The sequence below is a fragment of the Neofelis nebulosa genome, chromosome 7 (assembly GCF_028018385.1).
Source record: "Neofelis nebulosa isolate mNeoNeb1 chromosome 7, mNeoNeb1.pri, whole genome shotgun sequence".
In the NCBI taxonomy this organism is placed as follows: Eukaryota; Metazoa; Chordata; class Mammalia; order Carnivora; family Felidae; genus Neofelis; species Neofelis nebulosa.
Window position 1 is genome coordinate 144,180,345 of NC_080788.1, and position 26,607 is coordinate 144,206,951.

General features: G+C 36.5%; 3 long non-coding RNA genes, 13 other non-coding genes and 5 pseudogenes across 26 annotated transcripts in view; all 21 read left to right on the top strand.

The window, feature by feature from the left end:
• The window catches only part of LOC131517740 (uncharacterized), a 53,370-nt gene extending 50,405 nt beyond the window's left edge, over positions 1-2,965 (top strand). For all 5 annotated transcript variants that reach the window (XR_009264775.1, XR_009264776.1, XR_009264773.1 and 2 more), the window contains exons 17-19: positions 773-854; positions 1,944-2,026; positions 2,877-2,965. This is a non-coding gene — a long non-coding RNA (uncharacterized LOC131517740). The remainder of the gene's footprint in view (positions 1-772; positions 855-1,943; positions 2,027-2,876) is intronic.
• Positions 191-265, top strand: LOC131518467 (small nucleolar RNA SNORD113/SNORD114 family). Its single transcript, XR_009265142.1, has one exon. It is a non-coding gene; the product is annotated as a small nucleolar RNA SNORD113/SNORD114 family (small nucleolar RNA).
• LOC131518464 (small nucleolar RNA SNORD113/SNORD114 family) lies at positions 1,403-1,477 on the top strand. The gene has a single exon (XR_009265139.1). It is a non-coding gene; the product is annotated as a small nucleolar RNA SNORD113/SNORD114 family (small nucleolar RNA).
• On the top strand, positions 2,381-2,452 carry LOC131518498 (small nucleolar RNA SNORD113/SNORD114 family). Its single transcript, XR_009265172.1, has one exon. It is a non-coding gene; the product is annotated as a small nucleolar RNA SNORD113/SNORD114 family (small nucleolar RNA).
• A 119-nt stretch (positions 2,966-3,084) lies between the features above and the next one.
• LOC131517741 (uncharacterized) lies at positions 3,085-19,640 on the top strand. Of its 2 annotated transcripts, XR_009264779.1 has the most exons (8): positions 3,085-3,910; positions 10,707-10,846; positions 11,492-11,577; positions 12,489-12,576; positions 13,467-13,540; positions 16,057-16,139; positions 17,045-17,130; positions 18,969-19,639. It is a non-coding gene; the product is annotated as an uncharacterized LOC131517741 (long non-coding RNA). The 2 variants fall into 2 exon arrangements; XR_009264778.1 differs by lacking the exon at positions 3,085-3,910 and having other exon boundaries at positions 10,177-10,846; positions 18,969-19,640.
• On the top strand, positions 3,285-3,352 carry LOC131518500 (small nucleolar RNA SNORD113/SNORD114 family; annotated as a pseudogene).
• On the top strand, positions 4,276-4,347 carry LOC131518459 (small nucleolar RNA SNORD113/SNORD114 family). Its single transcript, XR_009265134.1, has one exon. It is a non-coding gene; the product is annotated as a small nucleolar RNA SNORD113/SNORD114 family (small nucleolar RNA).
• Positions 11,698-11,775, top strand: LOC131518462 (small nucleolar RNA SNORD113/SNORD114 family). The gene has a single exon (XR_009265137.1). It is a non-coding gene; the product is annotated as a small nucleolar RNA SNORD113/SNORD114 family (small nucleolar RNA).
• On the top strand, positions 12,907-12,984 carry LOC131518472 (small nucleolar RNA SNORD113/SNORD114 family). Its single transcript, XR_009265146.1, has one exon. It is a non-coding gene; the product is annotated as a small nucleolar RNA SNORD113/SNORD114 family (small nucleolar RNA).
• Positions 14,308-14,382, top strand: LOC131518494 (small nucleolar RNA SNORD113/SNORD114 family). The gene has a single exon (XR_009265169.1). It is a non-coding gene; the product is annotated as a small nucleolar RNA SNORD113/SNORD114 family (small nucleolar RNA).
• On the top strand, positions 16,463-16,534 carry LOC131518451 (small nucleolar RNA SNORD113/SNORD114 family). Its single transcript, XR_009265126.1, has one exon. It is a non-coding gene; the product is annotated as a small nucleolar RNA SNORD113/SNORD114 family (small nucleolar RNA).
• LOC131518484 (small nucleolar RNA SNORD113/SNORD114 family) lies at positions 17,480-17,554 on the top strand. Its single transcript, XR_009265157.1, has one exon. It is a non-coding gene; the product is annotated as a small nucleolar RNA SNORD113/SNORD114 family (small nucleolar RNA).
• Positions 18,432-18,502, top strand: LOC131518478 (small nucleolar RNA SNORD113/SNORD114 family; annotated as a pseudogene).
• LOC131518455 (small nucleolar RNA SNORD113/SNORD114 family) lies at positions 19,389-19,460 on the top strand. Its single transcript, XR_009265130.1, has one exon. It is a non-coding gene; the product is annotated as a small nucleolar RNA SNORD113/SNORD114 family (small nucleolar RNA).
• Positions 19,641-19,746: 106 nt separating the features above from the next.
• LOC131517742 (uncharacterized) overlaps positions 19,747-26,607 on the top strand; it is a 29,079-nt gene continuing 22,218 nt past the window's right edge. For 4 of the 6 annotated variants that reach the window (XR_009264780.1, XR_009264781.1, XR_009264783.1 and 1 more), the window contains exons 1-6: positions 19,747-20,039; positions 20,574-21,621; positions 22,512-22,594; positions 23,412-24,485; positions 25,379-25,464; positions 26,394-26,475. This is a non-coding gene — a long non-coding RNA (uncharacterized LOC131517742). The remainder of the gene's footprint in view (positions 20,040-20,573; positions 21,622-22,511; positions 22,595-23,411; positions 24,486-25,378; positions 25,465-26,393; positions 26,476-26,607) is intronic. The other 2 variants (XR_009264782.1, XR_009264785.1) reach the window with 2 other exon arrangements.
• Positions 20,370-20,432, top strand: LOC131518505 (small nucleolar RNA SNORD113/SNORD114 family; annotated as a pseudogene).
• On the top strand, positions 20,978-21,041 carry LOC131518502 (small nucleolar RNA SNORD113/SNORD114 family; annotated as a pseudogene).
• Positions 21,935-22,002, top strand: LOC131518471 (small nucleolar RNA SNORD113/SNORD114 family; annotated as a pseudogene).
• LOC131518470 (small nucleolar RNA SNORD113/SNORD114 family) lies at positions 22,933-23,007 on the top strand. Its single transcript, XR_009265145.1, has one exon. It is a non-coding gene; the product is annotated as a small nucleolar RNA SNORD113/SNORD114 family (small nucleolar RNA).
• On the top strand, positions 24,828-24,899 carry LOC131518461 (small nucleolar RNA SNORD113/SNORD114 family). The gene has a single exon (XR_009265136.1). It is a non-coding gene; the product is annotated as a small nucleolar RNA SNORD113/SNORD114 family (small nucleolar RNA).
• LOC131518452 (small nucleolar RNA SNORD113/SNORD114 family) lies at positions 25,801-25,872 on the top strand. The gene has a single exon (XR_009265127.1). It is a non-coding gene; the product is annotated as a small nucleolar RNA SNORD113/SNORD114 family (small nucleolar RNA).

A 26,607-nucleotide genomic window follows, 5' to 3' on the forward strand; every position in this document is an offset into this window, starting at 1 on the left:
CGCAATGAGGGTGGTTAATGAAGAAGAAGTGTATTTAATTAGGCACTGATTCTCAAGAAAAATGATAGAAATACTGAAGGCTTTTGTCCTCGCTTTTTGAGATTCATAGATACTTATTTAGTTACTATGAATAGATTGGTGAAGTAACATAGGAACAAATGGAGGTGAAAAGGACGAAGTGGACCAGTCCCGGACCGATGATGACAGCTGGTGGCGTAGGAGTCCTACACGATGAATGCTACGTGTCTGGAAGTCTGAGGTCCAGCACAAAGGGAAATCTAGCCTATTTCCTCTTTTTTCAGATGATCCTACGGTTCGATGTTAGGAATATGCAAAGAAATGGTTCTTGTCATTTTGGATTCATGGGTTTCTACATTATTAACCTAAATGGATCAGTGACAGAACCAATAAAAAAATCTCTAAATAAATAGAGGACAAAGACTTACCCACTGTGAATATATTTGGTGAGGCAAGGAATTCTGTTAATACAAACCAAGGAACCTGATGCAGGCCGAGAAATAAACGGACCAAAGGTGTTAGCTCTTAGATGTTAGCATGTAGATGCTGATACTGAGAAGCAATGTTCAATTTTGTAAGCCTGGGTCATTCTCAGGTTGCGGGTGTTAATTTTGTGATATATATGCTTAGAATTTCATATGTATACATGTCGTTAAAAAATAATACCCAGGCAGCTGGAAAGATGAAATGAGGAAAATAAGACTAGTAGAGAAGTTTCAGTTTTTAATTGTCCACTCTGGGTTACACTCCTCAGAATCAACACATTCCAGCTGATTCAGATTTTCTACGGTCAAAAGGTCTGTGATTTCCTGTGTGTTTGGGCCATGGGGATGAATGTGAGTAAAGGTTACAGTTCTTGTATTTGTTTAAGCAGTTTTTAATTTCTATTTATTTATTAAAAAAATTTTAAAAAATATTTACTATTGTTGAGAGAGAGACAGAGCACGAGCGGGGGAGGGGCAGAGAGAGAGGGAGACAGAATCCGAAGCAGGCTCCAGGCTCCGAGCCATCAGCACAGAGCCCAACATGGGGCTCGAACCCATGAACTGTGAGATCAGGACCTGAGCCGAAGTTAGTTGCTCAATGGACTGACCCACCCGGGTGCCCCAAGCAGTTTTTTTCTTTAAAAAAGGTATTCACTGTATTGTTAAAAGTATGAAATATAATTTAAAACACTAAACACGGGAACCGATAAATATGGGCTCTAACATTTGCTAATGCATATGTGAAGTGTTGATGATGATGATCCTATAGGCAGACGTAGACTATTCACTGCTTTTATTATTGGATTTTTGTGAATCCCAGGGTTTTAAAAATTATCATTAATAGATTAAGGAATTAGTGAAGTTACATACCTGAGAATGAAGAAAAAGAAGTCTAGATCTGGACCAGTGATGATAGTTGGTGGCGTATGAGTCATGGATGATGAATATGATGTGTCTGAAACTCTGAGGCCCAATTAAAAAACCAAATAAAGTCTCTTCTGTGTGAAGCGGTCTTATGTACCGATGTTGGGGGGGGGGGGAGCAGGGCCCTTTTATTGGTTTATTTTCATGACTTTTGATTCTACTGTAATAAATGGCTAAAAGTAGAATCAATCTGCAAGTGTAAATGAGATTAAGAGGGCGAAGCATGTCTATTCTTTGTAAAAATTATTAACGTTTATTGAGAATATTAAAGTTTATTAAGAAATGTGTTTCCAGTGTCTTACCTCTTTGGCTAAGAATGATAGAGACAGTAAATCACAGTCAACGTTCTCATTCTTAGTCTGTGTCAGGTTTGATACTGCCTCGTTTGTTTAGAGAAAATAATAAATATGACCCTAACGTACTATATTCCTAAGTGACAGACTAAGTGAAGTTAAAATAGTCACATCCACAGAGCGTCTCTCAATCTTGTTATGTGCTCTGCTTTTTATTCCTCAGGTGGACGCACGTGAACTGATTAAGCACTTGGCTGTCAACAGGGGCTCCACTGGTGGTCCTTATGTTGGTGCATGTAGACCAAGGTGAGGACTAGTCAAATCTATCTCTTGGTGTGGGTTGTTCGTTTAGAGTGTTCATTGTAACATTGTGAAATGGTGTTAAGTATATTCAAAGAGGCCTAGCCAGTGCTTTGAGGATAAATATGGACTTGATATGAAATGTTCTGTTGATTAACAGGTATTTGTATCGGTGAAGATATTTAATGAAGGAGGCATATTCAGTGAGGCGAATGATCCTATAGATAGACATTAGGGACATTAAGGCTCTTGTCCTTGAGTATTTGTGATAGATAGTTATTTATTTTATTGTTATCAGTGAATTGATGAATCGAGGAATAAACAAATAAAGACAGAAGGAAGGAAAGGAAAAATCAAGGCTGGACCACTGATGACCACTGGTGGCGAATGAGTCATATCTGATGTCCATTCCTTCTGTTTGACGTGGTTCAATAGACACTTGTCAAGATTATACAGAGATCTTGTTCTTGGTCTTTGGGTTCGTGAATTTCACAAAATCTTATTATGAGGGAATAAATAAATGTATAAATTAAAATAAGGAGGAAGAGACTCAAGTAGTGTTCATTCTTAAAATGTATAGTATGGGAAATAATACTAATATGAATTGAAATTGATATTAAATGGATTAAGTGTACTGCATCTTTGACTAAGGCTGATATAGACTATGATAAGTAATCATTACTTCTCTGAGTCAGAACTCTGATGTGTAATTTGTTAAGATGAAAATAACCTAAATGTTACCATTAATAAATAAATACCCAAATGACCATGTATATGACGGCTAGAGATAATGAATCAGTGGAGAGAATGTCTCAGTCTTTTTATCATTTTCTCTGCTGGCTACTCTTCAGAACAGATGCCCCAAGGAGATTTCAGCTTCTGTCATGGTAAAGATTGTCAAGAGACCAAGATGACCAATGGTCAAAGTTCTAGTCTTCGTTTGGGTCGTTTGTTTAAAGGTATTTATGGTAGTATTAAAATGGAATAAATATAATAAAAATTTAATGATGTCCACATATAAATATATATGAAATATTATATTAATTCTTCAATAACGGAATATGTTAACCAATCAACCTTAAAGTTGATTACTCAAAGAGATATAGTTAGTCCATGTGGGAAATGATTCTATGGACTATGATCAGAATATTCAAATATCTTCTTTTTGGGTTTGGAAATCATATATTAATTATATTATTATCAATGAATTAATAGCCTATTCAATATAAATGTAGAAATGAATGAAGAAAAAGACATTCCAATATAGACCAATGATCACAACTGGTAGCATGTTAATTAGGAACGATGAATGTCTGGAGCTCCAAGGTCCAACACAAAACATAGTTAGCTGAGTTCCTCTCTTGGAAATGATACTATAGACAGATATCAGAAATATACAAAAATCATGTTTTTATTTGGGTTCATAGATTTGGATTTTATTATTACTGGTGGATCAATGATGGGACCATTAAACAAATAAAAAATAGAGAAAGAAGAAGAATATTACACATTGCCCAACATGGGTGATGCAAGAAATATTACCAATAACAATGAAAAAAGACACTGATGCCTCCCAAGAAATGAATGAATCTTTGCCTAAGGATCATATAAACTCTGATAAGTAAGAGTCAGTTGTATTTCCTGGGTTAGTCTCGAGTTTGTTTCCTCTGTTAAGAGAACAAAAATCTACATCATGAACATTTTACAGGTACCTGAATGACTAAGTAAATGAAATGTGGTTCGCAAGAGGCAATAGGATAAGGTCCCAGTGTCCTTCATCGTCTGCTCTGCTCTGTACTCTTCGGAATGGACGCACTCACGCTGATTCAGGCGCTTCCATGGTTACGTGCTTTCTGATTGCATGCGTGTGTTTGGAGCATAGAGACCAATGTGAGTAGTGGTTGAAGTGTTTGTCTTTCTAGTGTCCTTTTTTTTTTTTTTTAAGGTGTTAACTATATATCGTTAAAAAGTACAAATCGTAATCAAGCAGGGGCAACTATGGAATTGATTCTATTGATTAATAGGGGTTGATTGTATTGATTAATGCATACACGAAAAACGCTAATTAATGAGAGCCATACATCGATCCTTTTTGTCTCCTATATGAGAGTGAAAATGATCTTACAGACGGATTAGAGATATGAAGCCTCTTTTTGTGTTTTTGTGAGTAAGAGGGTCTTAAAATTATTATTAGTGAATTAATGAATTAGTCGATAAATAACGTACAACTGAATGAAGGAAAAGAGGGACAATAATGGATCGATGATGACCACTGGTGGCGTATGAGTCCTATACGATGAATACATGTCTGGAACTCTGAGGTCCCAATGAAAGGCAATCTAGTCCAGTGCCCTTTGTGAAGCGATACCATTAGACAGATACCATGAATTTAAAGGGATCATGTTTTGGGTTTATGTTCATGCATTCTCTATTTTTAAGGAGATAATCAATAATGTATAAACAAGCAAAGATTAAGGTCATGAAGCATTGTCCAATTACAAAAATATGTAGTGAGACAAGAAATGCTATTAATATATATTGAAAACACACTCCCATCCACCAATAGTAAATGATACAGAGGTGTTGCCTCTCGGGCTAAGGATTGTATAGCTGTAGTGTTAAATAGTAATTGGCAATGTTCATAATCCATGTCAGCGGCAAGGTCATTATTGTTCTTTTATTAGGAGAAATTAAATAAACATTCCTCCCAACTGCAGATTCCCGAAATGACCCACTAAATGGTCATTTATGGTAAATGGTAAAGATGGGATGCAAAGACCAGTGGAAATTAGGTGTCTAGCTTTTTGTTATCATCCGCTCTGTTCTCTGCAGAGTGGATGCACTCAAGTTGACTTAAGCATCTTCCATGATCACAAGTTCTATGGCTGCATCTATGTGTTAGAGAGTGGAAATCAAGAGAAGTAAGAGTCAGTGTTCTCTCAGTTCGGGAGGCTTGTTTAAGGGTATTCACTGTGGTATTAAAAATGTGAAATATAATCAGCGAATGCCAGCCATTGCCCCCAAATGCCATTAACGTGAAGCGTTGTGTTTATTAATCCATATACAACACATTGAGGTCAGTTAATGAAAGAAATGAATTGCTCAGGGAAATAATTCTATAGACAGATGTTACAGATTAGTTCATGCCAACCGTGCACTAATGATAAAGAGTTTGAAATGAGCATGTTGGCTAATCCATACTCAATACTGAGGTCAGTTAGCAAAGCAGATCTAGACTATTTTCCTTGTAGAAAATGATTTTATGTACCGAAGTTAGGGGTATTAAAGCTATTTTTAAAAATCTCATGGGTATTTTTTATTAGTGAATTAGTGAATTAATCTCTAACAGAATTATAATTCAGTGAAGGAAAAGAGTGATATCTGGACCAATACTGAGGGCCAGTAGCATATGAGGCAAGGTTGAAGAAGGCTGATCTACAACTTTGTGATTCAATGCAAATCCAGTGCAAAAAGAAGTCTAGTCCATTGCTTCTGTGATAAATGGTCCTGTAAGCAGTAGTTAGAGATATTCAAGAATATTATTCTTGGGCTTTTGAGTTTCACAAATATTGACTGCTTATTAAAAATTGATCAATGCAATAATAACTGAAAATGTATGAATGAAGGAAGGGAAAATAGGGCCAAATGTGGAATAGCTATAGCATATGTAATGAAACTAACATCATTACCAATCCATTTCTAAGGAACAGAAGTCCATTAAAAATTTATGAAGGCGTTTACACCTCATCAGAAGGGATGTGTGGACAGAGGTGTGTAATTGTTGATGTTCACATTCTGTGCTGTCTTTGGCTTGCAGGTGTTTTTGTTTTCATTTTTTAATTGAGAAATAGGGGGAAAGTTTATATAATATAATCAACTAACTATATTAAGGAGGCTCAAGCATGAACCAGTGACAAAATTGAGTCATATAACAAGTTATGATCAATCCAACTGGCTTCACTGTGTTCCATTGGTAATCATTCCACAGGGTGTATGTAAATCAAAAGCCACATGGTACACTTCAAATAGATACAACTATATTTATCAATAATTTCTCAGTAAAATTGGAAAAAAGTATGTAGTCCTTTGTCATTTATGAGAGTGAGCGGCTGGAAACAGTTATTATTAATTAGTGTTATCCCGAGTTTGTATACAACAGTACACATTTTATCATTATAGATTAATAAATAAGTTAATAACTTAATAATATAAAAGGGAACAAAGCACATGGCCAGTGATAAGCATGCGGTGATGCATGGTCCATCAGTTCTATTCACGTTTTGTCCCTCGTAAGAAACAAATCTCAGCTCTCTCCAGGTTGAGTCAGGGGAACTGCACAGGTAACACACAACAGCATTTTTATTCTGGGTTTCATTAAACAGTTTTCATTATGGTTTAAAGTGAATAGTTTTGTCAATGTGTTTATGAATTAAAGAATGAATGAATGAATATTAAATCTATCGATACAGTTTTTTTTTAAGGTTTGAAGATTTTACATTCACTTTCATAAATATTTATAATTCCTTCTTGGGTTTGTACCACAGTGTATAAACATTCTTCTGTGGTAGAGATCTAAGTTGTTAATTCAATGAAGCAACTCATAGAAAGATGTAAGGTGTAGTTTTTGTATGTGCAGTGGATAGTGGGTTCATGGTTGTGCTTATATCTTTAAAGAATGTACAAGTTAGGGGCGCCTGGGTGGCGCCGTCGGTGAAGCGTCCGACTTCAGCCAGGTCACGATCTCGCGGTCCGTGGGTTCGAGCCCCGCGTCGGGCTCTGGGCCGACGGCTCGGAGCCTGGAGCCTGTTTCCGATTCTGCGTCTCCCTGTCTCTCTCTGCCCCTCCCCCGTTCATGCTCTGTCTCTCTCTGTCCCAAAAATAAATTTAAAAAATGTTGAAAAAAAAAATTAAAAAAAAAAAAAAAAGAATGTACAAGTTAAATGAAAAAGTAGGAAAGTTCTCCAAAAAATTAACCATCCTACGATCTATAGTTCTAGTTATAGAACTATCCTATGATCCAGTGGTTGTACTACTAGGTATTTACCCAAAGGATGCAAGAATACTGATTCAAAGAGGCACATGTACCTGATGTTTAAAGCAGCATTATGGGGGACATGATGCATGGGGGACAAGAACAAAGAGGTAAACTATAAAACATACTCTTAACTCTAGAGAACAAACTGAGGGTTGCTGGAGGGGAGGTGGGTGGGGAGATAGGCTAAATGGGTGATGGGTATTAAGGAGGGCACCTGTTGGGATGAGCATTGGGTGTTCTATGTAAGTGATGAATCACTAAACTCTACTCCTGAAACTAATACTACACTATATGTTAACTAATTGGAATTTGTATAAAAACTTGAAAAAAAAAAGAGCCAAGCAAGGGCCAATGATGTGAATGGAATGCATTCTGAATGTGTCTTGTCGTTAGGTCATTTCTGTACTATTGAAGTTCATTTCAAAAGGAGATTTGGTATATTACATCCGTGAGAATAAATCTATAGCTAGACAGTAATTTGGAAGAATCTGATGATGGAATCCTGGGAATTTATTGCATTATTCTAAGGGAATAAATGAACAAAACCAGTAGATGACAGATAGGTAGGTAGCTAGGTAAATAGATGAAGAGAGTAATTAATGCTGGAATAATTGGGAAAAATGTTGCAAGGTTGACATTTTTGTTTATACAATTGGGAAACATTGCAGTATATTAAGAAATCAGTAGGTTAAAGGTTAACCCCTCTGGGTTGGCGTACTACAACTCACTTGAGTGAGCACCAAAATCACCTGCAAGAGTGGTTAAACTATAGATTTCCAGTCCCACCCTCAGCATTTCTGCTTTGGGAGGATTCAAGGTCGGGGGTGGGGGGGTGGCGGGGATCCAAGGATCTGCATTGCAAATATGTTCGCACATTGATAATGCGTCATTTGGAAACAACGGTTTGAGAATCACTGCTTTAAGTCAGATGTATGTAATAGTTAATGCCCTTGCTTTGGATCAGTGGTAAGTACCAGGTTGTTTATTTTATTAAGACAAAAAAGAGAGGAAAACTAAGAAACAGACTCTTAACTACAGAGAACACACTGGTGTTTACCAGGGAGGAGGTGGTGGGGGGGGGGTGGGTAAAATAGGTGATGGGGATTAAGGAGTGCCCCTGTGATGAGCACCCAGTGTTGTAGGGAGGTGTTGAATCACTCAACTCCACACTTGAAACTAAGTAATAATAATAATAATAATAATAATAATAATGAAAAACAAGGAGCAAGGTAATAGATACATTAATTAATAAATATCTGAAACTTCAAGCAAATGAAAGGAGAAAGCATGATTCAATGGAGAAAATAGCTCATTCTTTTAATAACATCATCTTTATGCTCTGCAAACGGATGCCCCTGCACTGATTACACATTCTGTGTAGACTCCAATGATGAGGAACCAACGTTTATGATTAATTTTTAAATAATGTTTACTAATTTATTTTGAGAGAGAGAGAGGGAGAATGAGTGGGGGAGGGGCAGAGAGAGAGGAAGAGAGAATCCCAAGCAGGCTCCATGCTGTCAGCACAGAACCCAATGCAGGACTCGATCTCATGAACCATGAGATCATAACCTGATCTGAAATCAAGAATCAGATGGTTAACCAACTAAGCCACCCAGGTGCCCCTAAAGTTTATGATTACTTTGATTTAGTATTACTTGGGAGGATTTTATTTTATTTTTTAAGTTTTTATTTAAATTCCAGCTAGTTAACGTACAGTGTAGGATTAGCTTCAGGGGTACAGCATAGTGATTCAGTATCTCCATACGTCATCCTGGGCTCATCACAACGCGAGCCCTCCTTAATCCCCATCACCTCTTTCTCCCATCCCCCACCCACCTCCCCTACTTGGGATGATTTTAAAAATAGATCAAATCCATGTCACTCCTTTTTATAACTCTTTAAATTTCTATTTCAGTGTCTCCCTAAACACTCCTTAACTGATAAAGTCGTAAACTATTTTTGTTATGAGGACGAAGCACATAGGAGATGGAATTAGTAGTCAGTGTCTTAGTTCTGATGGGAGTGGTCTAGATATATAAATATGCAAATTACATGAAAAAGGCAAACCATGGACCAATGATGCGAATGGAATGCATTCTTTTTTTTTTTTTTTTTTTTTTAATTTTTTTTTTTTCAACGTTTTTTTATTTATTTTTGGGACAGAGAGAGACAGAGCATGAACGGGGAGGGACAGAGAGAGAGGGAGACACAGAATCGGAAACAGGCTCCAGGCTCTGAGCCATCAGCCCAGAGCCTGACGCGGGGCTCGAACTCACGGACCGTGAGATCGTGACCTGGCTGAAGTCGGACGCTTAACCGACTGCGCCACCCAGGCGCCCCCGAATGGAATGCATTCTGATCTATACCTTATGATCAAAACATCTATGATGTACTGAGGTCCCGTGCAAAAAGGGATTGAAGTGTTTACACCTGTGGGAGTGAGCCTATATAGAGATTACAGTAATAGTCAAGGATCATGTTCTTAGTCTTTGGTGCTTTGTGGATTTTGCTTTTATTTCTTTTTGTAATTAAACTTTTAAAAATATTTATTTATTTTTGAGAGAGAGAGAGAGAGAGAGAGAGAGCAGGGGAGGGGCGGAGAGGGACAGAGTCACAGAATCCAGAACAGGCTCCAGGCTCTGAGCTGTCAGCACAGAGCCTGATGCGGGGCTTGAACTCACGAGTGGTGAGATCATGACCTGAGCCTGAGTCAGGCACTCGACCAACTGAGCCACCCAGGTGCCGCCACTTTGCTTTTATTTTAATCAATAAATGAGAGGAACGAATATATCGGTGCATAAAGGTGAAAAGAGTGAGGCATATCCAGCTATGAAAATACGTGGTGAGGCAAGAATTACTATGAATATAGCTTGGAACCACTGGACTTCATTAATAAAGAGATCAAGGGGGTTACATTTTGGGTAGGGAGAATACAGATGATGATATGTAATAGTATGTTCTTGCTTTGAGTTAGTGGTGAGTTCAAGTGGTTCATTTACCAAGAGAAAAAGAAGTAACACTATAAAATAATAAATACCCAAGTGACTAAGAAAACGAATCAGAAAAGTAGGTATTAATGGGAATATTGTCTCAGCATTTTAGTATCTGCAGTGATAAGTAGAGGTTACTGAGTCGTGTATAAGTTTTATGTTTGATTAATATTAAGAGAAAAATAAATAAATGTTATTATAAGTTAATAAGTACCTAAATGACTTTGTATATGAATGGTGGAAAGTCTGATCAATAGAGAGGATGTCTCAATCTTTCTAGCACCTTCTTTGCTTCGTACTCTTCAGAAGGGAGGCTGGAGCTGATTTCTGTCTACGCGCGATCAAGATTATCACATAGCCTCTGTGTCAGAGAAGAGACTAAAGTCAGTACCAGCCAAGATCTCATTTTCATTCAGGTCATTTGTTTAAGGGCTTGTACAGTATTATTAAAAATTATTACATTAGTAAAAAAGTTGACTATTGTCCAATAACGAATAGGATATAAAACATGTTGATTGATAATGTGCAACACTGAGATTGATTAACAGAAGAAACATAGTCCACGTGGGAAATGGGTGTATAGGCAGATGCTAGGGACATTCAAGCATCTTGCCCTTGAGGTTGTTTTGTAAGTCATCTAATTTTTTATTATTGTCAGACAACTAATGATGCAATGGATAACAAATATAGACACAAATTAAGAGAAAAAAAAAAGAAAAGAAACCCAAACATGGACCAGGGATGATGGCTGGTGGTATACAAGTCATGGACAGGATACAGGGATACAAGTCATGGACGGTAAGTGGATCAATGTTAGAACCATTTAAGAAATATAAATAGAGAGAGAATGAAGGACTGTCCAATTATGAACGTATGTGGTGAGGCAGGACATACTATTAATAAAAATTAAAAACGTTGATGCCCATTAAGAAATAAATGGATTGTGGGGCACCTGGGTGGCTCAGTCGGTTAAGTGTCCGACTTCAGCTCAGGTCATGATCTTGCAGTTCGTGAGTTCGAGCCCCGTGTCAGGCTCTGTGCTGACAGCTCAGAGCCTGGAGCCTGCTTGGATTCTCTTTCTCTCTCTCTCTCTTTCTTGCTCCTCTCCCTTGCTCGTGAGCATGCTCTCTCTCTTCAAGATAAAAAATTGAAAAAAAAAAAAAAAGGAAGAAAATGATCAAGGGTATTACTTCTTTGGCTAAGAATTACGCAGACACAGGTAATTAAAAATCAGTTTTTAAATTCTGGATCAGTTACAAGTTCAAGGTTGTTCCCTTTGTTAGTAGAAAAAACCCATATATATGTATGTATATATATATCTATATATATAAATGAAAAATTGACATACTCATAAAAATTGAGTAAATGAAATGTAGAAAGGAAAGGTAAGTGTAGATAAGGGCTTACGTTTCTTTATCAACTTCTCTGCTCTGTACTCCTCAGAATGGATGCACTTGGGGTGATGTGAGCATCATCCATGGCCACGAGCCCTGTGGTTGCATGTATGCATTAGGAGCATGGAGACCCATGTGAATAATAGTCAAAGTTCTTGTGTGGCTTTGGGTGGTTTGCTTAAGAATATCCACTGTATGTGAATGAATGACTTAAGAAACAATTTAGAAGTGAACAGAGAGAAAGCCCGCCAATCCTGGACCGATGATGACGGCTGGTGGCGTATGAGTCATGGATGATGGTGAATAATGTGTGTCTGAAACTCTGAGGTCCAACCGGGCATTCTCTTTGTTTGACAGGATGCTGCAGGCAGAAGTCAGGACTATGCGAAGATCTTGTTTTTGGCCTCTGTGTTCATGCATTTTCATTCCGTTATTATAATTGGAGGAATGAAAATAAGCAACAAATAGACAAAGATCCATACGGCAAAGCATGCTCTAATTATAAAAATATGTGGTGAGGCAAGACATAGTATTCATAAATTTGAAAAGAGTGAAGTCCGACAAGGAATAAATGGTTACATGACTGTTAAGTCTCTGGCTAAGGAGCATCTAGACAAAATAAATAATAGTCAGTGTTCATTTTCTGGGTCAGGGGCAACATCTAAGTTGTTCATTTTCTTTCTTTCTTTTTTTAATGTTTATTTCAGAGACAGAGAGAGACAGAACATGAGCGGGGGAGGGGCAGAGAGGGAGGGAGACCCAGAATGCGAAGCAGGCTCCAGGCTCTGAGATGTCAGCACGGAGCCTGATGCGGGGCTCGAACTCACGAACCGTGAGATCATGACCTGAGCCGCAGTTGGTTGCTCAACCGACCGAGCCACCCAGGCGGCCCTACGTTGTTCATTTTCTTAAGAGAAAATGAAATATGTACGGGAGACTCTTCATGAGGGCTTGCCTAGGTCACTGAGAAGTGAAATGCAGAAGCAAAGGATCAATGACGAGGAGGCCGTAATGTGTTATCGTCCTCTCTGCTCTGTACTCCTCAGAATGGACGCACTCAAGGTCATTCACGCGTCTTCAGGTTTATAGCAGCTGTGTGCTTTGCATCTGCGTCTTGGGAGCCTGGACGACAATGTGAGTCATAGTCAATGTGCTTCTCTTAGATTGAATGTTTTGGCTTTTTCAAATTACTGTATTATTAAAAAGTGTTTAAGGTAATCAAGAAGCCCAAACATACCCATATCGTATTATCACCGATGTGAACCAGTACGATGTTAACCGATATGGAAAACACTGAGTTCAGTTAATGGAAGACTTCATTCTCAGTGGAAATGATCTTATCGATAGATGTTAAGGCGATTCAAGGATTTTGTGATTTTTATTCTGGCGACTTGTGTTTATTTCTATATTAGGTAGTTTATCAATAAACATACCAATCAGCAGATAGAAAAAAGAAGCCAGTCCTGGACCAATGATGATGACTGATGATGGCATAGGAGTCACGTGTGATGAATGTTATGTGTCTGGAACTCTGAGGTCCAACAAAAACAGATCTGTTCCACGTTGTTGAAATGGGCCTGTACGGATGTCAGAATATACGAGGGTCTTGTTTTTGGTCTTGGCTTTTATTCGTTCTTATTCTACAAATATAATCAGATCAGTGAAAATAGCAATAAACATATTACAAATAAATAAAGGTGATGGGAGTAAAGCATGGTCTGATTATAAAAATATGTGGTGAGATATGAAGTACAATGAATGTATTTTGCAAACATTGATGGTAAATGAAAATAAATGGTACAGGATGTTTCCCTTTTTTCTGAGTATGAGTAGCGGTCCATGTTCATACTGTTTGTCAGCAGCAATATTGATGTTATTTGGTCACTTAAGAGAACGTAAGATAGATATGATCACAACTTACTAATTGACCCCATGGCTGAATAAACAAAGGTGGAATTAAGGGCCAAGGGAGAGGATGTCTTCATCTTTTTGTTGTTGTTCTTCTGCTCTTTTGTACTCCACAGAATGGATGTGTTCCAGCTGATAGAAGATCATCCATGGTCGGGTGCACTATGTTTTGGGGAGCATGGAGACCAGTGTGAGTAACGTTCTGTATTCTTCTTGGCTAGACTATTGTTTTAGAAGAGATTTTCACTGTATTATTAAAAAGCATTAAATATAATCATACAAAATGAATGAAATCTTACCATTTGGATTGACATTGATGGGGCTAGAGAGTGTTATGCTAAGCGAAATGTCAGTCCGAGAAAAACAGTTACCATATGATCTCAATCATATGTGGAATTTAAGAAACAAAACAAACATGGAAAGGGGGTGAGAGAGAGAGAGAGAGAGAGAGAGAGAGAGACAGAGGCATACCAAGAAACAGACTCTTAAGTGTAGAGAACAAACTGATGGTTAGCAGAGGAGAGGTGGGCGGGGGTTGGGTGAAATAGTGGATGGGGATTAAGGAGGGGACCCGTGATGAGCACCGGGTCTTGTATGGAAGTGTTGAATCACTATATTGTACACCTGAAACTGAATGTTACATTCAGTTACACTGAATGTTAACTAAGTGGAATTGAAATAAATACTTGAAAAAATTATTTAATAAAATCAAAGAAGGTGAGACATACCAGTGTTAAATATCAGATTAATATGAAACACTGTTGATTAGCGCATATATGAAACACTAAACTGAGTCAATGAGAGGAATTAGGTCTCAGTGGAAATGATTGTGTAGATGGATGTTAGAGATACTAAAGAATATTATTCTTGTTTCTTCGTGTGATTTATTTATATTTCTTTATTAATGAATTAAACTATGAACGAATGTAGGTGGTCATGGAGAAAGAAAGCCAGTCCTGGACCCACCAGTGACAATGGGTGATATATATGAGTCGTATATTATGGAGATGTGTCTGGAACTCTGAGGTCCAACACAAATGGAATCTGGTGCAGCCTCCTTTATGAAGGGAACCTATAGATGGATGTCAGGAATGTGCAAGGATTTTGTTCTTGGTCTTGACTTCATGAAGCTTTAAAATATCATTATGAAAGTGTCAATGGAAGAATAAATAAACATATATAAATGACTAAAGATGGGAACAATGAACCTTTTTTCATAAGCAAAATAAAATATATACCAAGGAAAATACATATTAGTGTAAGGAATGGATAAAAAAAGGACTGTGTATATTATGTATTTGACTAAGGGTGATTTAGACAGTGATAGGTAATAATCAGTATGTCTCTCAGTCAGGTATTAGTTTGAAGTTTATTTTATTAAGGAGAAAAAGAAATAAATATTACCAAAAACTAATACATGCTCAAATGACTATGTAAATGAATGGTGGAAACTATGGAGACAATAACTCAATCTTTTATCACATTGTCTGCTTGTCTCATATTTAATCATATCTTCAGAGCAAATTCATTGAGCTGGTTTTAGTATCCATGGTGATTAAGACTGTTATGTTACCTTTGTGTTAGAAAAGACACCAAGGTGAATAACTGTCAAAGATCTTCCCTTGGTGTGGGTGATTTAAGAGCACTCACAGTATTATCAAAAAGTAATAAATATCATCAAAAAATTAACTATGGCCCAATGACAAATGTGATATGAAATATTAATGTTCGTTCATTGATAACGTGCAACTCTGAGGTTGATTAGCGAAAGATATAATCTATGTGTTATAGGATTCTACAGATAGAAGTTAGTTAGGTTTATTCAAGGGTCTTTTTCTGTGATTTTATGAGTTGCGTATTTATTTGTATTATCGAGGTATTAGCAATTCAGTCATTACAAGTGTAGAGACAGATGAAGAGAAAAAGGTCAAAACACAGGCCAGTGGTGATGACTGGCGGGGTAGGAATTGTACACGTGAGTGTTACCTGTCTGTAACTCTGAGTCCACATAAAGTAAGATGTAGCCTATTTTCTGTCGTAAACGATCCCATGGGTCAATGTCGAAATATGCAAAGCTCACATGCTTTTTTTTTTAGAGATTATTTTATTTATTTTAAGAGAGAGAGAGAGTGCAGGGGATGGGGGCAGAGAGAGAGGGAGAATCCCAAGCAGGCTGGAGCCTGCTGTCAGCACAGAGCCCAACATGGGGCTCGACCCCATGAACTGTGAGACCATGACCTGAGCCGAAGTCGGACGCTTAACCGACTGAGCCACCCAGTCTGTCCACCAAGCGCATCTTCTTATTTTAGATTCATATGTTCAAATTGATTCTTATAAATAAACCAGCAACCAAACCAGTAAAAATGTAAAATACAGATAAATAAGGTGAAACACTGTCCAGCTAGGAATATATGTGGTGACACGGAAGTCTTGCTAATAAAATTGAAAACATTCCTGCTCATTAAGCAATAAAAAGAATAAGCATTTTTGCCTTTTTTACTTAAGAATTATATAGGCACTGACAAATAAGAGGCATTTGTATTGTTCTTGGTCAGTGTCAAGCTGAAGCTTTTCTTTAGCTAAAACAAATACCTCATTATGAAAAATTAACGAGCGTCCCAATGAATAAATGAAATGCGTTACAGAAGAATCAATGGAGATAGGACCCGAAATTTTTTGTTTTCTGCTCTACTTTGCACTCCTTAGAATGGGACCCGTCGAGATTTAAGGATTCTTCTACGGTCACGTGATCTCGGGTTGCATTCATGTGTTAGGAACATGGAGACCATGTGAGTAATAGTCAAAGTTTCAGTCTTTGTTTCAGGGTGTTCAGTGCATTATTGAAAACTGCAGAGTATAACTGATGAAATCCAAATAGCCCACTGAGAGAAATGGGATTAGTATGAAGCATTATATTGATTAATGAATATAATAAAAATTGAGGATAATTAATGAAAGCGATAATGACATGAGAATGATTCTAAATAGATCCTAGGGATTTCTAGGCTCTTTGTGGGTTTCTGCGAATAAGTATTTTTAAAACAGTGATTACTGAATTATGAATTTATCAATAAATAATGTAGAAACAAATGGTGACAAACACGGACAATATTGGATCGATGATGACCACTGGTGGCGTATGAGTCGTATACGATGAATACGTGTCTGGAACTCTGAGGTCCAAAACAGATGAAATCTAGTTCATTGTCCCCATTTGATGTTGTCTAGAGGCAAAGATAAGGAATATATAAAGATCGTGGTTTTGGTCATTATGTCCATGAATTTTCATCCTATTTTTATCATTGGATCAATGAAATGATTAATACACAAATGTGTAAACAGATTGAAATGAAGAATATGAAGCCTTGTCCAGTTATGAAAAGATGTGGCGAGGCAAAAATTACTATAATATAGTAATATATTAATTATATTGCAAAAACTGGTATCCATTAGGAAAGAGATGGTTATGAGGGTGTTACCTCTTTGGCTAAAGTGGATGGCCAGTGTTAATTGATAGTGTTTATTTTCTTTGGCATGGGCAAGATCGATATGGTTTGTTTACTTAATAGAAAATGAAATATATGTTGTCCCAAACCACTACCTACCTAAATGACTGACTGAAAGTTGGAACACAGGGATGAATGAACACAAGGTCTCAATCTTTTTATCATCCGCTCTGTCTTGTACCCCTTAGAGTGGTCGCACTCGGCTGAATTAGACTTTCCACCATAGTCATGAGCCCTATGTTTGCCTCTATGTGGTAAGAGCATGGATCACAATGTGAGTAATAGTCAAAATTCTTTTCTTGGTTTTGTGGTTTTTCAAAAAGGTTTTCCCCGCCTTATTAAAAAGTTATGAAATATAATTTATGATTGCCGGCATTGGCAAATAATTAGAATGAGGTTACTATGAAGCATTATGTTAATTAATCTATGTAGGAAACATTGAGGTCAATTAATGAATGGTATACATTGTCAGCGAGAATTCTGTAGACGATATTTGAGATATTCAAGGGACCTATATCGAGTTTTTGCGACCCCTCCCTAGGTATTGTTTGATTATTATTAGTGAACTGATGAAATAATCAATAAACTATGTACACATGATTGAAGATAATCAGGGACATACCTGGATAAATGACAGCAGGTGTTGACATATGAGTCTTTGATGATGAACCCTACGGGTCTGGAACTCTGAGGTCCAGCACAGAAGAAATCCAGTCCTTCCCCCACCACCCCCCACCCCTGCCCCATTTGCAGTGATCCTTTAGAGAGATGTCAGGCATAAGTGAGTTCATGTTCTTGGCCTTTGTGTACATGAACGTTTAAACGTACCATTATAAAAAGTAAATAGGATTAATAACATATAAACGAATAAATATGAAGAGGGCGAAGCATTGCCCCTTGCCAAAATATATAATAGGTAAAATGTTAATGTAAGTCAGAATGGAAAATAAAAGATTCACGTGTCTATGTCTGAGTAAGAAGGATGTGGATAATGGAAAGTAATAGTTACTGAGTCAGTTATGGCTTCAGCAGTTGATTTATTAAGGGAAAAATCACAATAATGTCATCAATGCCGAAATGGTACGAGCAAGGAGTTGGGGATATATGAATCAATGGAGAGAATATCTCGATATTTTTGTCATCTTGTCTGCTTGTCACTCTTCAGAACAGATGCTTGAACGGATTTCAGCGTCTGCTGTGATCAAGGTTGTCATGCTTCCTTTGAGTATGGAAAGAGGTGAAGGCCAACCTGGTCAAAGTGGCTATCTTGGAATGGGACATTTGTTTAAGGGTAATCAGGGTATCATGGAAGAGTACTAAATTAATAAAAAATTATCCATGGCCTCATGATGAATGTGGTAGGAAACACCGTGTTAATCAATAAAAAATGTACAGGATGGAGGTTGATTGAGACAAGAGTAACAGTCCATTTGGATAATGATTCTGTAAACTGATGTTAGGGATATTCAAGGATCTTATTTTTGGCTTTTTGTGAACCATGTATTATTTTTATAATTATCAATGAATTAATTATTTAATTTGTAAAAAGTGGAAATGAAGTAAGCGACTCAGTCGTGGACCAATGATGGCCAGTGGCGTAGGAGTCATGGACAATGAAACTATATGTCTGAAACTCTGAGGTCCAACACAGAACATAATAATTTGGTCTGTTCCTTCTGTTGAAATTGTTCTCCACAGAGAGATGTCAGGAATAAAATCATATTCCTGTAATTTTTCATAGCTACAGATTTGTTATTAATGGATCAATGATAGAAACCATCAAGCAGATATAAATAAACATATAAGGAAGAGTAGGGTGAGGAATTGTCCAAAGACAAACACATGTGGCAAGGCAGGTGATATTATTACTAAAAGTTGAAAACACTGATGCCCATTAAATAAATAGATAAAAAGGTCATCTCTTTGCACACGGTTATATAGACATGCCCAAGTGAGAGTTGCTTTAGTGATTGAGTTTTTATAAGATGAAAATATTTAGAAAGAAAAAATAATAAATACTTAAATACTGGGTAAATGAAATATAGAAAGCAAGGATCAATCCAGATTATGTTTCAGTTTTCCTTATCATCTGCTTTGTTCTGCACTCCTCAGAATGAACTCCCTAGAGATGATGCTCCATGGGCATACGTTCGCCTCTGTGTAATAGGGAGGATGGAGATTAATGTAAGTAATAGTTGAAGTTTTTTTCTCAGTTTAAGTGGGTTTAAGGTTATTCACTGCATTATTAAAAAGTGTAAAATATAATTAAGGAAGGCAGCTGTATCTCAGTGTTAAATATGGGATGTGTGAAACACATTGATTAATGCACATAGGAAAAGCTGAGGGTATTAATGAGAGAGCTATATTGAGGTGAGATTAATTCTGTATTTAGATTTGAGACTTCAAGTCTCTTTTTTAAAATTGTCCTGCTTAAAAATTATTAGTGAATTCATGAATTCACTAATTAGTGAGTTAGTGAATTATTTGATCAATAAACAAATACGAATCTATGTAGGAAAAGAGGGACAATATTGGATCAATGATGACCACTGGTGGCGTATGAGTCGTTCGCGATGAATACGTGTCTGGAACTCTGAGGTCCAACAGAAAATTGGTCTAGGCCATTCCTATTGTTTGAAGGCATCCTATGGACAGATTTCAGGAATAAATAAAGGGTTTATTTTTGGTCTTGGTATTCATGTATTTTTGTTTTATTATTATAATTGGATAAATGTGAGAATCAATAAATACATAAATAAACAAATATGAATAGCGTGAAGCATTGTCCAATTATAAGAATATGTGGTGAGGCAAGGAATACTATTAATATTTTATGGAAACCTTGAAGTTTCATTAGAAATAAATGGTATTTGACTGCTACCTCTTAGGGTAAGGATGATGTAGACAGTGTAAGTTATATAGACAGTGTTCGTATTCTGTCTTAGTGGTAAGATCCAAGTCGTTTGTTTTCTTAGCAGACTAAATATATACACTAAATTGATGATTGCCTAAATAACTATGCGAATGTTGAAGCAGAGTTCCATGGAGAGAATGTCTCAACCATTTGATCACCTGCTTTGCTTTGTACTCCTTAGAAGAGACACACGGAACCTGATTTAAAGATTCTTCCTTGATCTTGAACTGCAGGGTTGCATCACCTGTTTTAAGAGACTGGAGACCAGTGTAAGCATAAACAAATTTCTCTGTGTTGATTTGGGTTGTTTGTCTAAGGGTATTTACTCTAGTCATGAAATCGTTGAAATATAATCAGAGAAGGCTATCTTGATCCTTACTGATAAATAAGAGATTTATGGGAAATATGATATAGATTAATGCATGTATGAAAAACTGATACGTGACTGAGATATAATGCTGTGAAAATGGCTCTAGAAGCATATTAGGGATATCAAAGCCTTTTCGGCGTTTGTCAGTAATAGAGTTTAAAAATTATAATTAGCGAATTAATAAATTAATAAACAAGATAGAAATAAATGAAGAGAAAGTGGTCTTTTCTGGATCAATGATGGTAACTGCCGGTGTATGAGTCCCAGGTGACGAGTAATCCGTGTGGTCCAATACAAGAACAATGTGGTCTTTCTCTTCATTCATTTTCACTTCTTATTATAATTGAACCATGAAAGAAGCAATAAACAAATATGTGGATCAATTGAGAGAAAGTCTCAATTTTTTTTATCACTTCTGTTCGGTACTTTTCAGAATAGAATCTCAAGGTGATTTCAGCCTCTCTTGTGATCAGGGTCACCATGTTTCCCTTCTCTAGGAAAGAGCCCAAGGCAAGTAATAGTCAAAGTTCTTTTCTTGGTGTGGGTCATGTGTTTAAGGGCTTTCGTGGTGTTACTCAAACATAATAATTACAGTGAAAAATTAACCATGGCTCAATGATAAATATGATATGAGACATTACGTTGATTAATCGATAACATGTAACATTGCTACTTATTAATGAAAGAGGTGTCTATTTTGGCAATAATTCTATAGGGAGAAGTTAGGGATATTCAAGTATCATGTTCTTTGGTTTTTATTAATCGTGGATGTATTTTATTATTCCCAGTGGAGGTATGACTTAATTGATACAGATATAAAAATGAATAAACTCTAAGGGAACCAGTGGTGATGACGGGTCATGGACGGTGGATAGTAGGTGTCTGGAACCCTGAGGTTCAATACAATAAATATTCTGTTTTCTCTATTTACTTGATCGTATGGGTAGATGTTAGGAAGTATAAAGATCATGTTCTTATTTTGGATGAATACGTTTAGATGTGTTGTTATGAATGGACCAATGATAGAACCACTAAAGGAAATATAAATAATAGAGTAAGAAGAAAAGGGAAATTATTGTCTAATTAGGAACGTAACATGGTGAAGCAAGAAATACTAACAAAATTTGCAAACACTGATGCCCATTATGAAATAGATGTTTCCAGGGTGTCTCTTCTTTTGCCAAGGATTATATAGATATGAATAATTAAGAGTCAGTTTTATTATTCTGGGTCAGTGTCAAGTTTGAAGGCTTCCTTTTTGTTAAGAGAAAAAATCTACATTATGAAAGATTTATAAATTCCTAAATGAGTAAGTTCAATGTGGAAAGCAAGAATCAGTGGGAATAAAAATGTCATCATTTTTTTCTGTCATTACTGTGGTTTGTACTTCTCAGAATGGACACATTCAAGCTAATCAGGCATTCCTCCCTGGTCGGTGAGCTTGGTGACAGCATCTGTGTGTCAGAAGCACAGAGATGGATGTGAGTAATGGGCAAATTTCTTGTCTCTGTTTCAGTGATTTCTTTTTCAGCACATTCAGTGTATTATTCGAAAATTCCATATAGAATCACAGAAGGCCAATTGTGGCTCTGTGATAAATACTGAATTTTATAAAACAATATATTGATTAATGCATGTATGGAAAACTGATGATGAAAGAAAAGTGAGACTAAGTCTGTGTTCAGTTTAAGGACTCCTTTCGGTTTTTGTGAATAATAGGATTTTAAGTTATCAGCAAACCAATGATTTAATCAAAATACAAAGAGAGTATCACAAAGAGAAGAGGGACAATATTGGATCGATGATGACCACTGGTGGCGTATGAGTCGCATACGATGAATACGTGGAACTCTGAGGTCCAAGAGAAAATTAATCTAGTACATTCCCGTTATTTGAAGGCATCCAATAGACAGGTGTCAGGAATATGCTAAGATCTTGTTTTTGGTCTTGGTGTTTGTGCGTTTATATGTATTGCTATAATTCGATACATGGATTCTATAAATATTCTAGAAATATCTAAATAAAAATGATGAATGAAGTGAAGCATCGTCTAATTATAAAAATATGTGATTAAAAATAAAAATATGTGGTTAGGCAAGAAATACTATTATCAGAGTCTGAAAACCCTGAAGTTCGATTAGAAGCAAGTTGTACAAGACTGTTACCTATAGAGCTAAGGGTGATACAGACAGGAGGAGTTACAGACAATGCTCATGTCTGGGTCAGTGGGTTTGTTTTCTTAAAGGAAAAAATGTATATACACCAAATTAATGATTGCCCAAATGTCTGACTACGTTTGAGGGAAAGGCCAAGACCAATGGAAATAATGTCTCAACCTTTCTTATGATTTGCTCTGCCTTGAACTCCTCAGAAACAGGCACGCTGCACCTGATGTAAGGATCCTTCCCTGATCAGGAGCTCTAGGATTGTTCTGGAAGGAGTAGGAAGATCAATGTGAGTAGAATCAAAATTCTTGTCTCGTTTGGGTGGTGTGTCTAAGGGTATTCACGGGAGTAATGAAAAAATATGAACTATACTCAAAGACCATGAACTGTGTTCTGGTGACAAATATGGGGTTAAAATGAAGTATTATACTGATTTAAAGCATTTATGAAAAACTGATAATAAATATGACAGATATAATAATGTGGGAATGGTTCCAGATACATTATTAGGGCAATATTAGGGAAAAGACTGTTTGGAGTTTTGGTGAATCAAACAGTTTTAAAACGATAATGAATGACTTGATCAATAAGCAATATAGAAATGAATGAAGAGAAAGTGGTCTTTTCTGGATCAGTGATGATAACTGCCAGCGTATGAGTCGTGGATGATGAAGGATACGTGTCTGGAACTCTGAGGTCCAAGGGATGTGGTCTTTCTCTTCATGAATTTTCACTATTATTATGGGATCGATGAAATATCAATGAGGAAATATATAGAAAATAACATAAGTTGTAGTAACCTTGCCCTATCTTAAAAATACGTGGGGAGGCAAGAATTGCTATTGGTATAATTTGAAAACGCTGAAATCCAAGAGAAATAAACAGTATGTGACTGTCACCTTTTTGGCTGGGATGATACAGACAGGACAAACAATAGACAACGTTTACATGGTAGGTCAGTGGGAAGTTCGAAGTGGTTTGCTTTTATGAAAGATAACGAAATAAATATGCTGCAAGAATGATTTCACAAGTGGCCGACTAAATGAAGATCGTAGAGCAAGGATCAGTGGAAGAATGTCTCATTTTTTATCATGTTCTCTGTTCAGTCCTCTTCAGAACGGATGCTCTAGCTGATTTCAGCTTCTGCCCTGATGAAGAAAGATTGTTGTGTGGCCTGGGTCTTAGGAGGGTAAGCCAAGGTGAGTAGCAAGAGATTTTGTCTTGGTGTGGGTCATTTCCCTTAGGGTATTCACAGTGTTATTAACAATTCATAAATACCATCAAAAAGTAAGGTGTTGCCCAATGGTAAACACAGATAGGAAACATACCGATTAAGTGATAATACGTAACATGGAGATTGACTGATGAGAGAGATAGAATCTATGTTGGCATTTATTCTATAGATAGAAGTTAGGGAATTCAACCTGCTGAATCTTCAGTTTTTGTTAGTTATGTATTTTACTATAATAGATGAGTTAATGATGTAACTGGTATAAATGTCGAAATGAATGAAGAAAAAGTGGGTCTTTTATGTACCTGTGATAATGACTGGTGGCAGATGAGTTAGGGACGCTGAATGAGGTCCAGGTCAATACGTAGTCTTTCTCTCTGTTTATTTGATCCTAAGGACGGATTTTTGGATAGTACAAAGAATGTTTTTACTGGGTTCATAGATTTAGATGTATTATTAGAAATAGATCAGTAATAGAACCATTGAAGATATATAAACAGCAGATAAATACAAAAACGTGAGGCATTGTCCAACTTTGAAGACCTGTTTTTAGGCAAGAAATATTAATAAAAATTGTGAACACTGACACCCATTAAGAATTAAATGGATCAAGAGTGTCACTTCTTTGGCCAAGGGTCATTTAGACATGAGCAGTTTAGAGTCCATTTTATTGTTCTTGATCCATCTCAAGTTTGAGGATCTTTGGTGCTGTTGTTGTTAAAAGAAGAAAAAACGATGTTATGAAATATTCACAAATATCTGAATGACTGAGTAAATGAAATGTGGAAAGCAAGCATCAATGTAAGTAAATGTTTTGTTTTATTTTATTTTTTATCACCAACTCTGCTTTTCATTTCTCAAAATGGACACACCGCGAGCTGATTTAAGCAATATTCCGTGGCGGTGAGCTCTGTGGTTGCATGTCTGTGTTAGAAGCGCAGAGAACCATGTGAGTAATATCAGATTTCGTGTCTTAGTTTCAGTGATTTTTTTTTCCAGTGTATTCAGTGCATTATTTGAAAGTTCTATGTAGTAGAATCACAGAAAGCCAACTATAGCTCAATGACAAATACTGGATTTTATGAAAACATTATATTGATTAATGCATGAATGACTAACAGCCTAATTTTAAAAAGATATATATTGATGTGAGGATAATTCTATTTACAGATTAAGGATATCATGATTTTCTTGGGCTTTTGTGAATGAGGGTTTTAAGGTTATTAGTAGTGAATTAATGAATTAGCCGATAAACAATATAGAACTGAATGAAAGGAAAGAGGGGCACTACTGGATCGATGATGACCACTGGTGGCGTATGAGTCGTTTACGATGAATAGGTGTCTGGAACTCTGAGGTCCGACAGAAATGGAATCTGGTTTATTGTCCTGTTGGAGGTGATTGAATAGATAGATATTAAGAATATACAAGGGTCTTGTTTTGGGTTCTTATGTTCATGCATTTTGTTTCAGTTTTTATAATTGGATCAATGAAATAATCTATAAACGAACACATAAATAAATAAAGATGAAAGCAGTGAAATCTTGTCCAATTATAAAAATATGTGGTTAGGTAAGGAATAGTATTCATGTATATTTAAAATGCTGATGTCTATAAGGGAATGTATGGTGCAAGAGTTGTTATTGGAGGACGCTACAGTTATTGATAAGTCATAGTCCACGTTCATATTCTTTATTAGTAGCTAGATCAATATTGTTCATTGGCTTATAAGACAATAAAATTCACTGCTTAGTAATTGACTAAATTCAAGATGGAATACGAGGACCAATGAACATAGTATCTCCTTCCTTTTTATCTCTTGTGCTGCTCGGTACTTTTCAGAATGGACACACTTGAGCTGATTTAACGTCTTCCACGATTATGGAGCTCTATGGTTGCCTCTATATAATAGGAGGATGCGGATTAATGTGAGTAACAGTTGAAATTATTTTCTTGGCATATGTGTTGTTTTTCTTTTAAGGTGATTCATTGTATTATTGAAAACTCTAAGATATAATGAAAGGAGGCACTGTATCTCAGTGAGAAATGTGGGGGATGCAAGCTGTTATAATGATTAATCCATGTGTAGAAGACTGAGGATAACTAGTTAAAGAGATATTGATGTGAGAATTACCAAAGTAGAGCTCAGGGAGGTATACGTTCTTTCTCAGTTTTTGTGAATTATAGAATTTAAAATTATTAGTGAATTAATGGTTTACTCGATACAAAAATTAGAACTGAATGAAGGAAAAGAGGAACAATATTGGATCGATGATGACCACTGGTGGCGTATGAGTCGTTCACGATGAATACGTGTCTGGAACTCTGAGGTCCAACAGAAGAGAAAACCTAGTTTATTCCCATTGTTTGCAGAGATCCTGTGTGGACAGATGTCAGGAATATATAAGGATCTTGTTTTTGGTCGTGGTCTTCATTCATTTCCTTTCAATTTTTATAATTGGACTGATGACATAATCAATAAACAAACATAAATAAAGATGAAAGTGATGAAGCATTGTCCAATTATAAAAATCTGTGATTATGCAAGAAATACTATTAACATACTCTGAAGTTCAATTAGAAGTAAGTGGTACATGATTCTTCTTACATGTATGGCTAAGGATGTCATGGACAGTAGAAGTCATAGGCAAATGTTCAGCTTCTGGCTCAGTGGTAAAATCAAAGTTGTTCATTTTTTTTTTTTTTTTTTTAAAGTTGTTCATTTTCTTACGAGAAAAAATATTTAGACCAAATTAATAACTGAGCAATAACTGGTTGAATAAGAGATTAAAAGCAAGAGAGAGAGAATGTCTTGACTCGTTTTATTATATGCTCTACTTTATATGCCTCAGGACAGACCATTGGACCTGCTTTAAGGATTCTCACCTGATCAAGAGCCCTTGGGTTGCATTTCTGTACTGGGGAGACAGGAGACCCATGTGAGTAATACTCAGAGTTCTCATCCTGTTTCTGGTATTTTGTTTAAGGGTAATCATTGTATCAATACAAAGTATGAAATATCATCAAAGAAAGCCACCTGTGTCTCAGTGACAACTATAGGATTAAAAAGA